Raw genomic sequence first — 12,390 nt, forward strand, 5'->3', positions numbered from 1 at the left:
ATTTTTACAAATGAATGCGCTCAATACAAAACACTGTCAGCAGCTAATACTATGTTAATATGCTCAGATCAACTGGTTACACAAGTGAAACGGTAACATTCCCAAATGAAATGTGATCAAATGCTTTCACATGCAGTTTGCCTTCTTCCTCCACTTCTTAGCAGAAAGAGCTTTTTTGGATACATTTTGTCAACACTGACAGAGTAAACAGCTTTTTCAAGAGACTGGAGTGTTTTCCTTCTGATTCATTGTGGATGCCTACAAGAGTACTTCCCTTTTAAGTTAAAGCATTTTACAAATTCTTTCTACTGAATCAATTTACATACTTTTATCACCACTGTTTTTTAATAAGTAACTTTTCTTTCTTACTCAAAATTCATTTCACTGTGTCCCAACCTTTCTGTGATGCTTGGAGAAAAGAAGCAGAGTTCATTTAAAACACTCTTGTTTATGATGGATGAAACCACAAACTTTTTGTGATGTTAACCCGCTCACAAAAAGAGAATCTGAACTTCAGAGTATTTTGTGTTTGGAGAGAAGGCACACCAAGGAGAATGGGCTCATTTCAATTCAATATATTATAGGAAGGAAAAGATCAAGGAAGAGCTGGTCTTAAAACTGTCAAAATATGAGAATTTGATGGGAAGAAAGAAGGAAAACAGAGCAGTTGGAAATGCAAAGATAAAAGAGTTGGATCCAGACATGTCTATGTAATTTCCCAGAAATGGAAACTGTACTGGCAATTTGGAAAGAGATATCAAGAAACAATATGCATTAAATGTTGAGTGTTTCTTGTAGCAGTGAACTTGGAAGGCTCTTAGAACACATGGCATGATGGTCTCGTGATTCGTCTACATATGGCCTTATGCTTGGTGACTGACAAAGGGAGAAACCAAGTTTCATAAGGAATTAAACACAGAAGAGGAAGCTAAACACTATTTCAGAAAATGACTCTGGGAAGCTTCTAGGTCAACAGCAGAGTATTAACTAACTCAGCCTATTAAATACACGTGGGAGAGAGTAAACAACTCTATTAATAATAATGTGTCATTTCTTCTGTTTTCTTGATGGCCCAACAATTGATTTGTCTAAAGCTGCTTAGGTAGTTATTGGTGGTTGAGTTTAGGTGCAAAAAGAATTCTTTCCACAACACCAGTGATTCCCAATCCTGGCTACTTGTCAGAATCATCTCAAGGGCTTTGCAAAAATACAGATTCTTGGGCCCAAGCCCAGGAAATTCTGGTTCAGTAGTCTAGAGCAAGCCCTGAGAATCAAGTATTTTTTAAGTGGTTCAGATACATGGTCCTCTGGCGGGAAACAATGGCCACAGCTGCAAGCAGGTAGCATGAGAACGGGTGAAGATAACGGGCCAGGAGAGAAGGGGGTGGAACAGAGGAACAGAAGAAACTGCTGCAAAACTACACCAGCCACAACAAGTCTCTGAAAATCCTCCCAGATCTGAAAAAATGCTTTGGTGTCACCTGCATTTATTTCTGAGACCCCAGGCCTTCCTAACCAGCCCACCCCCTCCTAGATGGCCATGAGATACTCCTGTGGTTTGAAGCTGTGCTTTCAGAAGTCACAACAACCATGGTAAAATGCCGCTGCCACACCGTGTATCCCCCAAGATGAATTATGATGAGATATTTAGGTCTCCATCAATAAATAATAATAATAATAATAATAATAATAATAATAACAACAACAAAGAGGCATTTGGAGCTATGAGTGCCCTAAATGTGGACTTGGCTAGTTATGTGACACTTTTTCAAAAAAAAAAAAAAGTATGCAATCAAATCAGTGGCACAAATGTGTATCAATCCTGGCCACATACATAAATGTTCTTTCTTTCATTCAATATCGCCTTTATCTTTTGTGCTCTACGTCACCATGCTGAGCGAAAATATCTGTCCACAAGTCTTTAAGATCTCTCAGAAGCACAAGGGGAATAGTGCATTATCAAATTTTCACCAAAAGTTACCATGGCGTTTTTTAGCAGAGTGGATATTATCTTATTTGGCCGTGAAGCTTCCTCACCTCTCTGGGGTCTTCAGAATGTGGTCTCATGATTGGTTTTACAAGAGAAGTTGCTAGGGATATGGTGGAATTTCCAAGAGCGAGTCTATATCCTTACTGCTGGCTGTTCCTTACTGGGTGGGGCACACACAGAGCACAGGGATGTGTTCTCTGATTCCACAACAGAACTAAAGACAGCAGTTCTGCTGGAAGACTCAGATCCAGGGCCCCATCCTGGTCATTTTCCGAGTGAGTTCTAGCCCAAGTGTGGACATAAGAAGCAGGGACAAGGAAAGTGGGAGATAGAGCAAGGCTGATAACATGAAGGAGAATAACAATTCTGCATGTTTATCTATTCACCCAACAAATGTCTGTGAACATCTGCTATATTCCAAGTCCAGTGCTAGAGGCCAGGGGGACAGTACCCCAGACAGACATGGCTCTGGCCCCACAGAACTCGCAGGCATGTGGGGTATACAGACGAACACAAAGCCAACTAAAAAACCGAATCATTTCAAAGTTTTGTAAGAGCTAGGGAGAAAGGGTTTTTGGCAAGGGAAGGGCATCATCTCGTAAGTGATTTAATAAGTTTAGACCAGGGGCGCCTGGGGGGCTCAGTCAGCTCAGAGGTCCGACTCTTGGTGTTGGTTCAGGTTGTGATCTCTCAGTTCCTGAGTCTGAGCCCCACGAACTATGAGCCTGCTTGGGATTCTCTATCTCTCCCTCTCTCTGCCCCACCCCTGCTCATGCACTCTCTCTCTCTCTCTCTCTCTCTCTCTCAAAGTAAATAAAGAAAAAAGTTTAGTCCAGCAGCTGTGTGCCAGCATCAGTGGGACTGAAGAGAGCAGCGAAGAGGCCACTGCAGCCATCCAGATGATAAATGACAGTGACCCAGCCTGGGAGGGCAGCAGTGAAGGGAGGAGACAGACGGAAGTAACTGAACTGCCAACACCAGCAGCCACGTCGTGGATGGGCTCTAGCACTTGGTCCTTCGGAGGCAGCTCCCATAGGTGATAGGATAAACAGAAGCCTGAAGGGGAAATAGGAGATTTGGAGCGCTTTCATTATGATTCAACTCAGCCTCCTTTACTTTAAAATCCCCGCTTCCAGTTTCACAAACACCTACCAAGTGAGCATCTTGTCTGTGCAGGACGCTGCACTAGACCTACTGTGAGCTCAAGGATGAGGAAAAAAATGGTACCAGAGCTCACACAGTCCACCTTCAGTGAAGAAGAAATGTCAACTACACATGTAACTAAAATAAAGCAAAAATAAGACAAGAATCAGAGAAAATCCCGAAGGGTCTTGAAGTAAGAGGAGGGATTCAACAGGAAGAGAGGGGACAGGATATCCCAAGTGGAGAGAGCAGGCAGAGCAAAGGCGTGGGGGGTGGGAATCTGGGGTCTGTGCTCAGGGAATAGTCTGTTTGGCTCAAGTGTTGGATTTGCAGAGAGTGAGGCTGAGAGGATACTGATCGCTCAGCCTCCAGTTCCTTCGACATCTTTTGCTGTATTTGTGCAACTTTGTACCTGTATCAAATATTTACATCAAAAGCAAACTCTCACTCGGAAATTCTTCTTCATAAAAAAAAAAAAAAGAAATTCTCCCTGGTGGCAAAATTCTTTCCCCTAGGTTGATAGCACAGAGCTCACATAGTAATAAGTGCTATCAAAATAGATGCTTAGGATGACAGAGCTAAAGCTTAGGTACCTATTGAGAGAAGCTGCTGATTTCTGAAATGATTTGTCTTTCTTATTTGAAAGGATTTGCTTCCTTCCCTTCCCTTCCCTTCTTCCTTCCCTCCCCTGCCTTCCTTCTCTCCTCCCTTTCTTCCCTTCAAGGAATACTGGAGACATATCAAGGAGCTCAGGCTAACATCCTGAAATTTTGGCTAGACGGGCTTTTTGAGGTTGCTGGTGCTGAGATGTGGCCACAGAGATTTGTCTAGGGAAAGTACATCCTAATCCGTCCACAGACGTTCACGGATTGCTTTGGTGAGCCAAGTAGCTGCTGTAAGAATGGTTATGATTTATTTTCAGGCAGATTTTTTTCTTTGGCTCTTTGACACTGTGACTAAGAACCATCATGCTTTACAGTTTTTAACAGCCTGTCCTGTGCTCAGCCCTGCACTTCCTTACAACATGGTGGGCTTGTGGGCAGAAAGATGTATGTATGCCCCTGAGAGATCCTCAGATCCTCTCACCACTCAGACTGGTGGGGTGACCACTCATCAGGAACGCCGCACTGCGTGTGAGTGACTTCTGGGAGATCATCTGGAAGCCAGTATCTGGGGACACACTGCTTTTTTGACCAGTCCAAAGTTTGTCCTTTTTATTGTTCCTTCTTACCACATAGGCAAGTAACATACAGTATAGAAACAAACATTACAGACAAGGCTACCCAGTCTCTGGAAAGGGCCTTCAACATAGGGGGAAATGCATCTCAGGGCTCACCCTGGAGATTTCCGTTCACATTCTGGATATGAGTATAAGGGAATTTCTCTTACCATTGGATTCTTCCTTCTCTGTTCCTCTTTCAAAGGCACATTTCTCTAGAGAGTGTGTCCCAAATGCCATACGTCTGTGAAGTTCTTTACAAACATTAATAGACAAATGGTTAGTTTATATTAAGCACTCCTGTATTGCTCTGACGTGAGCAGTGAAGAGCCCACGGTTTACATTTTTTGTCTTTCTTTTAAAAAGGAATGAGGAGGGGTGGGAGTGAGGGGAGGGTGGGTGATGGGTACAGAGGAGGATGTACTGGGATGAGTACTGGGTGTTGTATGGAAACAAATTTGACAATAAATTTCATATATTGAAAAAAAAAAGAAAAAAAATAAACTGGAAAAAAAAAAAGGAATGAGGAATTATATAGCAGATGATCCAAACTTTTTATGCCAGAAAATGAAGGAGTAAGGAAGAAACCAAGATTTTAAAAAGATTTACATTTGGACCCTTTGTGAGGTAAGTAAGTGCAAATGGGCATATGAGCTCATGTCAATCTTTAGAAGGGAAGACAGGCCTCGAGTTTACTTTTTACCTTGAGTTTCCTGCTTCTCTGCCCTGAGCAGACTCCAAAATACTGAACTTATTTATGAGCTCCTAATTTTTTTTTTTAAATTTTTTTAACATTTTTATTTATTTTTGAGACAGAGAGAGACAGAGCATGAATGGGGGAGGGGCAGAGAGAGAGGGAGACACAGGATCAGAAGCAGGCTCCAGGCTCTGAGCCATCAGCCCAGAGCCCGACGCGGGGCTCGAACTCACAGACTGTGAGATCGTGACCTGAGCCGAAGTCGGACGCTTAACCGACTGAGCCACCCAGGCGCCCCGAGCTCCTAATTTTTAAAAATATACTTATAGTGCCACTAATAACAATAAAAATGGAAATAAGTGTTTGTACAAAAACCCAAGAAGACAGGCCATGTCTGAGTTTCCCATGGCCACGTGTTCAGAATTCTTTACAAATAAAGTCATGTAGAGTCCAAACTCATATTTTGTATATGTATGTTTGTAATTTACACGATCAAATATCTTGACAACATCAGCTATTGAATTACTCAAAAACACTTGGCATTTTGTGTGCTTTTTTGTGGAGTAATCATGGTGTTTGAATATCAGTTCTAACACAGTGTGCAATGAAGACTCTACGTCATGTTCAATGTAGAAGGTAAGTGAAGGCGGCATAGATATCCGCTGGCCATGAATTCCTCTTCTGCCTTGTACTGTTGTGTGCCCTTCAAACGGCTACACAACTTCTCCGGACATCAGTTTCCTCACCTTTAAAAAGAGCAAATAGTAATAGCAATCTCATAGGTCTGGTATGAGGATTAAATCAGAGTATGTATGGGGTGTCTGGGTAGCTCAGTGGGTTGAGTGTCAGATTCCGGCTCAGGTCATGATCTCACAGTTCATGAGTTCAAGCCCCTCATCTTGCTCTGCTGACAGCTCGGAGCCTGGAGCCTGCTTTGGATTCTGTGTCTCCCTCTCTCTCTGCCCCTGCCCCGCTTACACTATGTCTCTCCCTCTCGCTCTCTCAAAAATAAATAAACATTAAAAAAAATTTAAGGAAAGAAATAAATTAGAGTATGTAAAGCTTAGTGTTTAGTACATTTTAAGTAGTTAATAAAAGCCAACTTTAAGACACACACACACACACACACATACTGTACATAGCTGGAAGAAAATCTATTTATGTACCATACACATGTATATTGTATATGGTAAGCAGCGGTTATTTAGGGGTTGTGGGATTACAGGAGATTTTAATTTTCTTTGTTTTCCAAGTTTTCTAGGATGAGTTAATAAGATATTTACAATGTTATAACACCTTTTAAAGGATATAATGCAGGACAAGTGATTTATTAGGACAGTTATGGCAAGAGCAAAACCACACGTAAGCTTCCATGCCTTAAAAAAGGACAAAAAGTGAAAAGGTAAATCTTCAACACAGCTGTTACTAAACAGCAGAGATCTCAAGGGATTAAAAGCTGGAAATGAGTAGAAGCAGCCCCAAAATAAAAGCAGGAGCAGGGCTGCCAAAGACAGTGGGGGGTAAGACCCAAAGAACCTCAGTTCAATAAGCACTTCCAACAGATCCTCTCCAAGGCACGGGAAATTTTAAAATTGCCCCAGAATAGGCTTTTCTTGGAAAGTGTACCTAAAAAGATTCAGAAAATGAAGAACCACAGGCGTACAAGCACTAAGGAAAAACAGAGAATCAACAACTGATTAAAGTCCCATCCAATTTTTTTTTTCTAAGAGTGAAGTCGCATCAAAGAGCTCAAAACAAATAGATGAAGGTGGGAACCTCATTCCCAGCAGTTTCCGTTATATTTGGGCACAGGGTATGTGAATTGTTGGTGAGAAATCCATTTCTGTCTGCCTGTATATCTTGTTGCATTCCCAAGTCTCTGCAGTAGCCTTCAGCAAGGGAGTTTCAGCCTCTCTTGCTATGCGTTCAGGCATCTTCTGGTCTCTTTCTGAGGTTCTGCCATTGCAGTCAAAACATTCTGAGAACTCTAGCTTTTGGTTAAAGTGATTCTCATGATGAAGTCAAAAGAGAGCCAGAAGGGCTTGCTGTTCTGCCTGTACCCCTCTCTGGGGTATTTATATCATTTGCCGGTTTTACCAAAAATAGAAGTTGTTCTGCCATTTACTGGAAGGGTATCACTCCTTCCCTTCCCTTCCTTCCTTCCCTCCCCTCCCCTCCCCTGCCTTTCCCCTCCTTCACCCTCTCCTCCCCTCCCCTCTCCCTCCCCTCTTACTCCTCCCCTTCCCTCCTCTCTCCCTCTCCTCCCCTTCCCTCTCCTCTTTTCTCCTACCCTCTCTTTTCTTCCTCCCTCCCTCCTTTCCTTTCTTTCCCACAGTCCTTCTTCCTCTCTCTCCCTCTCCCTCTCCTGCCTTTGTTACTTCCTTCCTTCCCCCTATGCAGATACTCATTTAGTAACTTTATCAACCACCTATTGTGTGGCATCCATTGCACCGTGAATATAAAGATACTGTAAGGCATGGCCCGTGCTGATATTACATTTTCATTGTCTGTTTTGGCCCCCAATTACATTCTAGTATCCACGCAGTCACTCCTTTTTATTAAGCGTCTGTTACGTGTCTGGCACTTTCATGGATCTTATTTTACTTAATTCCATCATCCACCCAGAGTTAGGTATTACCATTCCTATAACACAGATGATTGAATTTAATTAGGCTCAGAGGGTTTAAATATCTAACCCAGGGGCACTCAGTTCTTAGGAGGAGGAGTCGGAAATTCATTCTGATTTTTCTGCTTCCAAGTTCAGTGAGTTTTCTGTTCGGCCTCCATATTGATGTGAAGGACCAAAACATACTTTTATGTTTTTGTGTTTTTTATACTGCACTGCACATGCAGTGTGGATAACAAATACTTGTATGGAAGTAGGTCTCGATTGTATTAAAATGGTCTGCATGATTTATTTATTCTTTCATGTGCTTATACTTGGCAGCGCTGTTCAGAATTTTCACATGTATGTGCATTGTTCAGATACAGGAAACTGGTCAAGGTTTTACCACTTATGTTCAGAGAGCAAGGTGAATAACCTGGGACCCATCCTGAGCTGAGACAGATCAGCAGACATATAAAAACCAGTAAGGGCTTGTATGGGTTCTGAAAGCACGCTTCCCTTGATTGGAGCTGGTTACAGAGGACACAAAGGAGGGAAAAATCTTCAGTGTCCAAATAAGGATAAAAATTACTCTTGAAATCATAATAGAGAGGCGGATTCTTTTTAATTTGGGGAAATTTTAAAAATGTCTAAAATGCAAAAAAAGTAATCTGACAAATATCCGTGTACTCATCACCCGGAAATGAAAACTGTACACATTTTGTTATATTAGTTTCAAGATTTTTTAGAATGAAATTTATAAACATTTTAAAGTTGGAATCTCCTGTGCCTTCCATCGCCAATTCAACCTCCTCTCTGACTCCACTCTGGTAGGCACCATCAAAGTCTGGTTTCCAATCCACTCTTCGTTCAGTTCCATGAATACATGTGTTTTCATGAACAATTCATACTATTGTCTTGTGTTTATTATAAAATATACATAGGGTGTCAAACTGCTTATAGCATTTTGAAACTTGCTTTCCTCCTCCTGAGACATCACTATGTTTTTGAGCTCTGTGTTGGAATATAGAAATCTAGTCCATTCTTTTAAGTGGCTGTATAGTATTTTTTTATATGAATAAAATAGTTTATTATGCCTTCTCCTACTTCTGTTGATGGATGCGAAGATTGTTACAGATGATACTGCGATAGAAGTGCTCACACAATTCTAGTCCTCATAAATGCATTCAAGTTCTTGTAAGGTGTTTACCTAGAAACAGAGTGGCTGAGTGGTATGCTAGAGGCATGCTTCACTTTACCACATGTTGACAAATTACTCTCTGAGATGGTTGTACCAATTTATACTCTCACTGCCAGTGCATTTAAGTGGCTGCTTCTCCATACCTTATTCTTTTTTTATGTTTATTTGCTTTTGAGAGAGAGAGACAAGAGTATGAGCAGGGGGTGGGGAGGGGCGGCGAGAAAGGGAGATACAGAAACCCAAGCAGGCTCTGGGCTCTGAGCTGTCAGCACAGAGCCCCATGCGGGGCTCCAACCCAGGAACCCTGAGATCATGACCTGAGCAGCGCTTAACGGACTGAGCCACCCAAGCACCCCTCCATACCTTTTTCAACACTGGCTATTGGCAGACTTAAATCTTTGCCAATCTGCTAGCTAAGCAAGGTCATCTTATTGTTTGCATTTCCCCAATTTACTAGTATAATCTAGTGCTTTTTCATGTTTATGGGCCATTAAGTTTCTTCTTTTGTGAAGTGCCCAGTCATGTGCTTTGCCAACTCCTACTGGGTTATTTGTAGAGTTTTTTCTTATTAACTTATAAGAGAAATCCATTCTGGATATGAATCATCTAGCTGTTATGTGACCATTGCAAACATCTTTTCTTTAACCATTGTCAAGTTAATCATCATATTTTTTTTTTTCTGTAGGAAGGGCATACAAGGTCAGTTCCAAATGGGTGAGGGATTTTTGTTTTCTTTAATCCAATGCAAGATGCCATACACAGTGTCTGCAATTAGTTGAAAATCGAGATTTGAGCAAAAGCTCTCCTACAAAGGCCTTCGAGGTTCTTCCCCAAATCTGAAGAGTAACCCCCTCTTAACATCTTGGGAGTTAGATGGAGACAAACACATGCTATACATCCAACAAGAGAAAACAAGAGTAATAGATTCTCCTTTAATAAACCAGTACCTGAGCAGGATCTAGACTTCTCAAAACAGCCTCACGGTAATTTGAAAGCAGTTTCTGTAAGTGACATTTATCATTTGGTGAACACTATTTTTAGCTCAGATTTAAAATTTTAACTTTGACTAATGGAGTCCTTCTAATTTTTCCCCCTCTTACTAAGAACAGGTTTCAATTATGTAATTATGGTTAAAGAGGTCTGAAGAGTTTTTACTCTTATGCCTGCCCCCTGATTGGATAATGGTTTGCAATGACTGGTTGAGAGCTGTGGAAACACAAATATGAGGCCAAAGGCTTGGATATCTGTATAAATATTTACAAATACGCTTGACTATAAACTCTGTGAGGTGAAGGCCCATGTTTACTATATTCATGATGGTTATATATCCTCAGCATTCTGCTCAGTTGCTAATCCTAGTTAGTGGGCATGCGCTGAACATCCCCAGCTCACAACTATTTGTTAAATCCCAAGTCTGTCTTAGACACTTTGTGTTCTGTGAGCTCGGTGTAATCAGAGTGACCACTCTAGACAAAAGTCCCCACTCTCATGAAGCCTCCATTGTAGTGGCAGGGAGAGAGGAGTTAACGTGGAATAGTGGGGTAGGGCGGCAGTGTTTCTGTTGTAGAGACTGTGGTCTGAGAAGCCTCTGGAGAAGGGGGCATAGTGATATCAACAGCATTTACTAGACAGAGATAGAAACAGTCACAGAGATACATTGAGATGTATAAAACCAGTGTCAGGGCTCCAGAACAATGACTTCCAATTCAGAAGGTAAGTTCTGCCTATGTATTTTGATTTGGGGCAGTTTATAGGAGTACTGAAAAAAAAAAAAATGACTGAAACATTGATTTTAAATTAGAAGGAGCTAATGCATTTGTAAAATATGCTCCCTTTTCCTTGGGGGAATAGTTTACACCCAGAGGGAACAATTGGCCTCTACAGACTGGTGGTGGCCTTTGGCCAGACTGTTAATTGCCTGAGCATTTTGTGTATTCCTGACCACCTATATCTCCTACAGCCCACCCCACCAGGATAAATCTTCAAGCCCCGCTGAATGTTCTCATTCAGCAAGCAGCTACAAACTAAGGCTCATGGGATGATTTAACAAAAAATTATTGGCAACATTTAAAGTGCAGCACTGAGTGTGTGGGTAGAAACTGCAATTGTACAAACAAAACTTTGGGACTGTAAAGATTCTCCAGGTATTGATTTAATGCAGACCACCTTCTTGTTTCATGTACTTGGAAAAACTAATTTCCAGTTCGTAAGAGTATCTAGTAGGTGTTCAGTGTTTCTTGCCCCCTCCCCACAAGGGACTGCCTAAAGAGATAAAAATCATGCTATTCTAGGGTTTTGTTTTGTTTTCTTAGCCAAGGGCTTAAATCACACATGTTTCATAAGTACCTTTTGCTGGGTTTCACTGTTTTGTTTATTTTGTTTTAGTGTCTACAGGCACCTTCAAATTTTCTTCTGTAACTATTTTCTTTTTTTTTTCCCAAAGTCATCATCTGACCTGGCTGATGGAGCCGGTCTGCAGAACTTGCAGACGGGTTGATTTTTGCACGGGCTGCAACTTCGACATACAGAATTTACGGCTTCTTTGAGGAACCAATTTTCAAGCTAAAAGAAAAAATGAAAGTGTTCGCTCATCTTTCGAAAAATATTTACGCGCTTAGTGTGTTCGCCACTATCCATTTGGGTTCTCAGTAATAAATACAGAATGTGACATCGGTTTTTCACAAACGTAGGTTTTTGTCTTAAATCTCCGGGAAGTTTATTTCCTCGTCTGATGTTTTATTTTCCTGATTTATTCATCTTGAACGGGCCACAGAAAACCTCCTCTCTCGTAGCTATTGTTCTCTCCCTTTTAAAGATGGCTTGGAAATGGAAACCTTGACTTCTGAGGGTCCTTTTCGGTTTATTCTCCCCTCCGTTACTCCCTTCTGTACACTCTCGGCCGAGGCCGGCAGCATCTGAGCTGAAAGAACCCGCGGCGGGTGAGGAGAGGAGGGTGTCGTTTGGAGACACAGGCTCCTGCCGGCGGCCGGCGAGCCCGCCGGGGTTAACGGGGGCGCGGGGGTCAGCGCCCTCGAAGTTGGGGGCCTCGGGCCGAGCCGCGCCGGAGCCGCTGCGACCGCTCAACCAGAGCATCCTGCGGTCCCGCTCCCGCCACGGGGAAAGAATCGCCTAATCTGTCGAGGTCCCACGGAGATCTTGCTCTTCCCGGGGCAGCCTCTGCGACCGAGCGCGTTGCGGGGCGGATGCAGGCGAAGCGGGACTGGAGAGAGGAAAAGCCCAGGCCTGGGTCGGAGGAGGACTGAGGGGCCGGGAGCCGGGGGGATTTCCTCCCGCGCTTCCCCCTCCAACGGGAGCGGAAAATGTGATTTGCTGTGCATTCCAGGCGCGGTTCCCTGGGGTGACCTCTCCCAGCCGGCCCGGGCGGGGGGAGCAGACAAAGAGGCGAGGCAGGCGGAGAGGGGACCCCGCGGGGAAGCAGGAGGGGTGCGGGGGGCGGGGGCAGTACCGGGAAAGGGGGCGGATAGCGGGTCCGGCGGTGGCGGCGGCGCCTGGCCAATGGAGAGGCGCGGCCCTG

General features: G+C 43.0%; 1 long non-coding RNA gene across 8 annotated transcripts in view; it reads right to left on the reverse strand.

Moving 5' to 3' along the window:
* The window catches only part of LOC122222224, a 54,292-nt gene that overhangs the window by 23,720 nt on the left and 18,182 nt on the right, over positions 1–12,390 (reverse strand). For 7 of the 8 annotated variants that reach the window (XR_006203658.1, XR_006203662.1, XR_006203659.1 and 4 more), the window contains exon 5: positions 4,523–4,606. This is a non-coding gene — a long non-coding RNA (uncharacterized LOC122222224). Of the gene's footprint in view, positions 1–2,959; positions 3,047–3,142; positions 3,272–4,522; positions 4,607–12,390 lie in introns of all 8 variants that reach the window. The other variant, XR_006203663.1, reaches the window with a different exon arrangement.

Source organism: Panthera leo, chromosome B3 (assembly GCF_018350215.1).
Source record: "Panthera leo isolate Ple1 chromosome B3, P.leo_Ple1_pat1.1, whole genome shotgun sequence".
Taxonomy (NCBI): domain Eukaryota; kingdom Metazoa; phylum Chordata; class Mammalia; order Carnivora; family Felidae; genus Panthera; species Panthera leo.